Raw genomic sequence first — 9213 nt, forward strand, 5'->3', positions numbered from 1 at the left:
CACCTCAAATACTACCTCTAACTCAGAGTATTGTTTCTTGAGAGCTTTCTTCTAGAGCATCTAATAGCAAAGCAGAATCTTTAACCCAATGTGAATTCTACCTGCCTGTCATAACCACAGGCAATGCTTGAATTAGCGTTTTTCTTCACAGAGAAGCAATAAACTTAATGTGTCTGTCTAATGCCATTTATCTTTGTTTGATAGCATAATAATAATTAGTGTGCAAGGCAGTTTTGCAGAGGTCCTGTCGATGTGTCAGGCTCTGGTTGTACACAGAAGCATCTCAGCAGATACTATCAGATCAAACTCCTTCTTCATTTCTCCATGAGCATTCACTAAAATCTATACATGAATTTGGTTCAGCCACGCTATTATTCCATTAATTTTAGCTTTTCTGTGAGTGTTCAGACAGTTCAGCTTATTTATCACAAACAAGTCGATACAGATTTCAGGCTTGGGCAGGTCATTATTTCTACATATGAGTATTTGTTTTTGTAGGGGAAACACGGTCATCCAGCTGGGGACAAGAAACATATGCCTTAGATTTGGCTGACCATTTACACCAAAGCAACTTATTTCCTCTAGCAAAGAGATAAATCTGTTTAAAATAATACTATAGTAGGTAAAGTGTTAAAAAATCTCAGTGATGAATATTTTTTGTACCATAGAATATGACCATTTGCTTACAGAAGAAGCAGAAAAAGAGTTTAAATGGTTTATCTGAAATTACTTATCCCTAGCTACTGATAAAAGATGATGGTTACTCCTAACAAAATGCTGACAGAACAAAAGAGCATTATATGTATGTTTTTCTGTTAATTCTCCTTCTTGAAAAAAGATTTACAGATGATGAAAGCAATTTTGGGCTTTTTTCTTCCTTTTTTCTTAAAATATCAGGCAATTTTTCTGGAAAAATATTTTTTTTTTTAGAAAAATAAATATATTATCTATGGAAGAACATACCATTTAAAAATATATTATGTACTACAAAATATTTCTGATTATCCATTCAAGCTTAGTCCATAATAGTTCCCTCTGTTTGATTCCAGTTAAAGAAGAGGAGTTCTACAGGGGTCTTCTAGGACACAGCTAAGCTTTTTTCTGCTACCACCTCTGCCTCACCCCAATGCCTTTCATGACCACAGTGATTTTAACTTGCTCTTCTCGCATTCTTGGAGCTCCTGGAGTTGAGGAGGATTTGGTGGGCTAAGAGAAACGCAAAACTAAAGCCAAGCCACAGAAAAAGAGGAGAATGAGGAGACTTGGTCTGTGTCCCATCAGTGACATGAAACACGGGAAGGGGTCTGAGGTGACCTGATCTGTGAAAGGTACCTTGGGCTGGCAGACCACCTTCCTTTGTGGAGTTCTCTCTCTGTGAGGCTGAGGTGGAAAAGACTCTGAGAGAATTCCTGCAGGAGCAGTTTTCACTGGCTCAGTGGGAGCTGTTTGCACACAGACGCCACAGAGTAAGTTGCTAGGTGTTTATTAACTCAGCCTGAAAAAGGAGTGGAAGGGGAGAGAAAAAAACACTGAAGGGAAAATGCTCGTTAACAAGACAGAATACAACCCCTTCCCCCCTCCCTTTTCCTCAAAGCTGGGGGAGCTGGGGCTGAGCAAGGTCCTTGTAACCTGTCTGGTAAGTTTTAAAGGATGTTTTCCCTCTCTGTAACCGGTCAGTGTGTATGTGTGTTAGGAAACAGTGATTAAAACATTCAGTCAAGGGCTCAACCCTTGATTGTTTTCCTGTTTTGACCCCCATTTAGTGGAAACCCCCATGACAGGGGCTCGGGGGGCATTGTGGGGCACAGCTGAGTCCCTGCTGGACACCTCTCTCCCATCCTGAGGTGCAGCCCAGCCGTGCAGCCTCCTTCTGTGGGATTCAGTGGCATGCAAGGAGAGAGATCATTTGGGATGAATAGAGCCCTTGGCCTGTCGTTTAGGCCATCCAGTCGCTCTCTGTGTTCATTGTCAGGGCCAAACAAGCTCCATATCATTACGCTGGCATTCGCTTTGCCCAGTCTCATTATTAGGTGCATTAGCTGTGGGAACTAAATCCATGAAAAAAAAAAAAAAAAAAAGGAGGGGGTGGAATTGGCACAGACAAAAAAAAAGGCTTTCCCAGCTCAGGCTAACAACTTGTGCCTATTAACTAAAAACGATCATTAGAAAATTCCCCCGCAGACTTAAAGCTTCATCAGAAGCTTGTTTCACGTATGCACTTGCCCTGTTGCATGAACACATAACCAGCCTTAAAGAAACATACCCTCCTATGCCTGGACTAGGACTGGGCAAGAGGATTCTAGGCAGGCACTCCATTGCCTTGAAAAGAAAGGTCTTTTCTCTCTCCTTCTTTCAGCAATAATACTTAAAAATTCACTGCTAATAGGAGATATTAAAGGTCTCACCTTAAAAAGCAAAGAATACAAACCATGTCACGTTTGGCTGGTCACTGAAACAAGAAAGTAAGTTCTTGCATGGGACTGTATTTTTTAACACAAAAAAATATATTTTTCTTTTATCCAGGTCTAACTACAGAAAAAGTCATTCACGAATAAGTCTTCGTGAACTGCACCAAAGGAGTTCTCCCTAAGCAGTGAACCATCTTTATGAACATCCACAAAATCTTGCCTGAAATGCACCCTTATCACAATTGCAACAAATCATGAGGCAACAGGTAGACCTGTGGAGGTCCTCAAGCTGCTTAGGAGCCCATGTCAAGTCTTCAAAAGGATGAGAATGTACAAACAAGTCAACTAAAATGTTCCTATGGCTTCTGGTGGTCCTTGAGCACGGGAGAGCTGAGCTCTTCTGCTGGATCCTGGAGCAGGTTGGTTGCTTGGTTTCTCTGGGATTTTCATGGGCCACTCTTCCAGAGGTCCATGGCTCACAGAGTTAACAAATATCATCCAGCTTAACACAGAACCTGTTACTGGGTCAGCAGCTGAGTTCACAGGCTTCTCATCAGTTTTTTTTTTTGCCCTCACAAGATGCTTTCTTTCTTAGTATATCCCAAAGCTAAGATTTTTTTAGACTGCATGATACTCTTTCTAGGAAATGATGAAATTTTCAGTCCCTTGGTCATGTGAAGAAAACCAAGACACATCTCTGGAGAATGCACTGCAGGGAAAAATACTTTACTGACTGCAAAAACAAATGAATCCTTTCCCACCCTTAAGGTACACGAAGTGGTTCTCTTGGTTACTGTGCATCAGAAACAAGTCCCTAAACGCAGTGGATTTAAACCAGTGGAAAACTAAACCTGTCTTAGCTATCCTCTGTCTCCCTGCCATCAGGTGCTACAGTGAGGCAGGCAGCTACAGAAAAGAGATTAAAGAAAAGAGTGTTGGGGAGTGGCAGGAGGAGACTTCTCCCCATAGGAAGGTGATCTGGGAGCTGATTTTCATCACAAGGTAACAGGGCAGTGTGTCACCAACTGGTGTGGCCCAGCAGCACCTGAACAAAAAGGGCCACAAAAAGGACCTGAATGCAGGTGAACAACAGCAGCCAGCAGTACAGCCATGGTCAGACAAATCTGGAGCAACAAAGCAAGTTCCAGGTGAGGTCCAGATGCATGGCCAGGAACAGGCACAGTGTCAGTGTAGTTCAGGGAAGGACCAAGACTGAGGGTCTGAGCTTAAAGATGGCTCCCAAGGGAAGAGGAAAGTCTTTCATTGAGGCTTCTCCCAGCTCTTTCCCACACAGCTCTTTCCCAGTCAGATCCAAGGTCACACCCCAGGGAGATGGCCTTGGGCACAGGCAGCTGAACCCCGAGGGTGTGCACTGGGGCCTGGCAAGGGGTTGGATGGGTGCAAAGGTAACACCCATCCTACTACTTCCACAGCCCTGCGTGGGATGGGATGGGCACCAGGAACCAGAGGGCCCTGGCTCTCAACCAGCTTTATTACAGCCCAAGCTTTCCTTGCCCAGAATCTGTCCTTCCAGGCTGAGGCTGCATGATGGCAGCAGCCACCCTTGCAGACGCTCTGGGTTGAGGAAGCCTTTGGCTTCCTGCGCTGGCATCCCTCCCCTGTGCTCTCTTTGCTCACCCAGGCTTCGAAGATGAATCTCCCTCCTAGAGATGCCCCATCCATATGGTAGCCTAAGGTCATGCTCGTGTGTGGCTCTGCAACCAAAGCCCTGGATATCAAAAGCCAGCTCTCTGATCTGCTTCCTTTTGGCTCGCCTCTAACCCCCCGTGGAGACAGATCATGGCACGCACCTGGAAGAGATGCAAATTTAGGCAATGTGCTATTTGACCAGCAGTCTTGCAAACGCCTCATTCAAACACGTGTCAGCAGTTTTACTCTAATCCCACTTTTCTTCAGCGCTCCCGAGTGCTGCCCGCGATGCCAGCGTGTGAGCAAGCAGAGAGTCTTAGCAGAAGGCTTATCTCTTCGCCTTTCCCCCTGAGGGCACGTTTCTCCCAGATAAAAGTGTCTTTCGATCTGGCAGGCTGAAACGAAGAGCAGCTCTTTTCCCTGCTCTGACTCCTCACCGAACAGATGGCAGGGGGAGAGCACAAGGCAGCGCAGGAGCAACACATCATTAGAAGGTCAGGATACTGAGGCGACTTTTCCACTGCCTCCTTTCGAACAGGGCTTAGGAGACACCAGATCACAAACAACAAATTTTCGTGCATTTTAATTTTTTTTTTTTTTTTTTTTTGTCGCAGTCCCAAGTGCTCCAACACAGGGTATTCGGTCAGTTACGAACCACACTGTGAGGTTAGCTTTAATTAAATTGATAATGACAAAAAACCAAGACACTATATAAAACCGACTAGAGCTCCAGAGACATGAACAGAACCCAAGCAGAGCTGCTCTTCTTCCTCACACTACCAGGTACAAAATAAATTCAAGATTTGGGGGGAAAAAGAGCAGGGACCAGGATATCCTATCCTATAAAGACTTTTTCAAGTTGCCAGAGCAAGCAATCCATGGAGATTTAAAAAAAAAAAAAAAGAAAAAAAAGTCTGATGTACTGAACTGAGATGGGATTGTTTCTTCATCCTGAGTCTAGCAAGTACCTTTTGGATCCACTGTCATTAAGAACAAAAGTGATCTGTTAAAACAGGTTGATTTCAGGTGTTTACAGCTTTCCAAAGCTCTCTTTTTAGGGAAGATATTTTCCTGTCTGAGTGTGGGAAAAGGTGATTTTTAAATAGACTTTTAGAATCCGAAACATGTAATTTAGATATAGGTTTTTGAATTAAAAATGCTTCTTGCATGAAGAAAAGAAAAATTGTCCTTTTGCTTTGGGAATAATAAAAATTATAGCTAAGTTTTTTGATTTTTCATCATAAGCACATTCTTAGGTATATTGCTTCCATTTTGCTAACCTGCTTAAGTCTTGAGGATGGAGGAGCATCATGCTCTTCACAGGGAGAAAGGCAGGAAGATCACATCTGTGAAACTGGATTTTGCTTTCACACCAATGTCACTCCACAGGCGCCCTGCCCTATTTTTGTTGGGCAGGAGGAACAGAGTGAACCCACTGCATTTAAACTGCCTTAGGAGTACAGATGCAATACACACAAATACATGTGCCCATTGCAAGAATGGGCCAAGTCCAGAATCTTCCTTCAGAACTTGGGTTTGATGGCTTTTGAAGAGCCCTGTTATCTCTCCTTTGGCCAAGTTTTCCATGGTCAACAGAAACATTTTGCTGCAAATATTTGAACTTTAAGCTGGTTTACTGGAAAAAAGTCATCAGAGCTAATGTTCCCATTCCCTGGGGAATGTAAATTCTGCAATTGAGTTTCTAAAGCAAATCACAAATGTGCATTCCAGCCAGTTCATAGAACTATTCTGCTTGGATTTTGCTTAGAATTTCTTTTTTTCTTAAAACAGAAAAGCTTTTCCATAAGAAGTTCATGGTACTGATTTCTACAAAAATCTAGGATGAGGGAGATGCAGGACTGAAACTCAGGCTCTGGAAACACCGCCTGAGAAATTGATGAAAATTTGCTACGTTTTTCCTGAAAACACAGAGGTCTGTGTCTCAGGTAGAGGTAAATCAGTCTTATGTCATGAATGCCAGCTGAGAGAGGTATTGGTCAAAAAATAAATGACAATAATTGCTGTTCATACCAGTGTGCCTAATATATATGCACAGGTTTGGGTTTCCTTCTTTGTTTTCTTGCTTTGTTTTTTTTCCCCTTTCTTTCTTTTTTCCCTTGCTTTCTGATATATTGCTTTCTTTTTTCCTTGCTTTTTTACTTTCTTTTTTTAATGATATACTCCTCTCTTTTGCCTCCAGTTCAAAACTTGATCTAATTCCAGGAATGTCTAAAAACATTCTCTATATCTTTTCTGCTGGGAAAAAAAAAATCTCTCTCAACTTACTGTTAGCTCCCTGCTCCAAAAATAAAATGTACAGTACATAACAAATTTGGTCTGACAGTATTTTCCCAGCTGGAAGTATGGAACTTTTAATTGGTGTGTATATAAATAGAGTTTTAATCTTCCTCTTACACATATAAAAAAAAAATTAAAGCAAAAAATGTAATTTTGCCCTTGCCTCTAGTATACCTTGTATGATCTTCTCTAAAAAAAACCCCCCAAAAAAACAGAATAAAAAAGCCTTCTTATTGGAATAAAATTTAAAAATTAGGTCTAAATGCACTGATATAAATGAAACTCCTACTGCTGCTGTTGAGGAAGGCCCAAGATGTTCTCTGTTTCTCTTGATTTTTCCATATCATTTCAGTTCATAACTCATCAATTCAAATTGCTTTAAAGTTGACAGCTGGGACCTTAAGTGTTGGTGAATCATCAAATAAGCACCGATTTAGCAAGAATTAATTTAATGAGTGAATGAATAGAATTTTATCCTGTGTTTTCAGATTAAAGGAAGTGATTATTTATATTGGGAGTGCATCTAAACTACCTGAAAAACTGGGACAAGTAGCAGACACTGATCTACAAATCCAGAAACTGGAAAAGGAAAGCACACATCCCTCCAAAACCATAAAATGTGTTTATTTGGTCCTCAAATCCAATGCTGGGCATCCTGAGACTCTGAAATACTGATTCTTTCTGCATCTTCACTCTCCAGGTGCCTTGGCTGGTTGAGGTTCCCTTGGCACTGAAATCTCTGTAGTTGGGGCATGCAGCAAACTCCCACATCCCGAAGCTGTCAGCATGCCTGGTCTCCTTCTTGGAGTGAGCCTCTGGATCCAAATTAGAGGGATCCTCAGAAAAACTGGCACAGAAGAGAAGCCCAATGGACTGACTTGCAGGGATGCGTCTTCTGGGTTCCTCATAACCCGATAATTAAATACTCACATAGAGAAAGGAAAAGGTCTGCTTGGGAAAAAGGTGGAAGAAATCAAAAGCCCATCTCCTACCCCCTGGAACAGAACAGCCTCACCAAAAGCACTCAGTAAACATCTTGTTTTCTGGCCCCATCGGTGTTTCAAAGCCAAGTGGCTCTGAAAGCCTCTCCCTGCCAGAACATAAGATAAACTAGTTCTTAGGGAACTCTCTCACTTCTCTTTCTTGGGTGTTGGCACACCTTTTTTAAAAAAATATTTTAGTTTAAAGCTATACACTGGTCCAGGCATGTAATATTTGTATGGAGCTTAACATGGTCCTGCCATAACACTTCTAGCTCCTCCAGTGTGCAAAGCTGGACCAGAAATCTCATGAGAATGAGCTTACTCATGAGATATCTGCTAATTCTGGCTTCCAGTTATGCTGTAAATAGTATGAGAACTGCCTTTCTAGCAGTTTTAGGGAATTTGGCTCCCAGCCATTGCTAGAAAAGCCCAAGCTGTGATCTAAGTGAAAAATAAGGGGGAAAGAAAAAAAACTCCAGACTTTTACAAAACTCTTCACTAGTGCCAGAAGCTTCCTGGGGCAGAATCTTCTGCTCTAGATCCTGCTACCCAGATGAAATGCCCACAGTTTAAAACTGCTGCAGAGATGCCTTTGCCAGGTGGGGTACCTTGCAGAAGATGCAATGAGCTGTAAGTAGGTACTTTGATGACTTGATACAGCTGTTCTGCAAAGCTTCTTGAGGAAGAGAAGGCTATGCCCAAAACTGAGTGGCAAGCTCAGAAATCTGGCTGCAGCCCTTCAGCAGCAGGTTCTCACAAAGGTGACTCCCTATCTCATTGCTTTTTTCTCCCCTGCCTCCTTCAGAGGTGCTGGGGTAGAACCTTTGGGTCCTGCCCACTGAATCTCTGCCATGCCAATTACCTGCCCTGCCTCCCAGGTCTGGTTTTCATTAATGGGTCTGGGAGCCCAAAGCTCTGCCATTTAGAAAAGCCTTTGGACAGTCCTGTGCACAAGCAGTGTCTCAAAAATAGGCTGGGCATTCTCAGCCAGGTGGCTTTTTACTTGCAAGAAGACCCTCAGCCTCTGTGAGAGTAAGCCCAGAAAGCAATCTCTGCTTTCCAAACTGAATGCAAAAATCATGTGCTATAGAAGACCAAACTTGAACACCGAATCCTATCTCATATGCAAATTATTCTTAGCCCTGGTATCAGGAATCCTAGCAAGCATATATCTCTAAACACTCTTTTAGCTTTAATTGTGCTTATTATGCTTGTGAAGGTGGGTTGGGTAATCTGTTTTATTGGCTGGTGAAAGTGTGCTACAAATAGAACATAAGCCTAAAAAAAATCACACAGAAATTGTGAGATATATCAAAGAAGAAACAGATGAATAGTGTCTGAATAATGCATTTAATACTTCCTTCTTTACAGAACTAACAGGCAAGTTGCTGTGTTTTCATAATGACACTAAAGTCACTACCAAACAATTTTCAGCATTCATCAGAAACTCAACAGGTGACACAAAATCACCAAAAAGAGATGGGTATGTTCAATAAGGAATTAAGTAAGCAAATAATAGTTATCAGTTAAAACATCTTGCTTAAAGAGTGCCTGCATTTAAAAGATGGGAAATGACAGGGTCAAGGCTACAGGTGCCTTTCTCACCACATCCCAGTGCACATGCTTTGTGATACAGCTTACAGTTGGATGACCACATGTTATCTTTCCATAAAAGAACTTACTCAGAACACAAGGCAATGACTTGGGCCATGAGGATGACCAGGGGGCTGTAGCACCTCTGCTGTGCTGATAGGCTGAGGGAGTAGCAATTGTTCATCCTGGAGAAGAAAAGGCTCTGGGGGCATCTTCTAGTAACCTTCTAGTACCTGAAAGGGGCCTACAGGAAAGCTAGAGAGGGCCTTTTTTAAAGAGCA

The sequence above is a fragment of the Calypte anna genome, chromosome 1, assembly GCF_003957555.1.
Source record: "Calypte anna isolate BGI_N300 chromosome 1, bCalAnn1_v1.p, whole genome shotgun sequence".
NCBI classification, from domain to species: domain Eukaryota; kingdom Metazoa; phylum Chordata; class Aves; order Apodiformes; family Trochilidae; genus Calypte; species Calypte anna.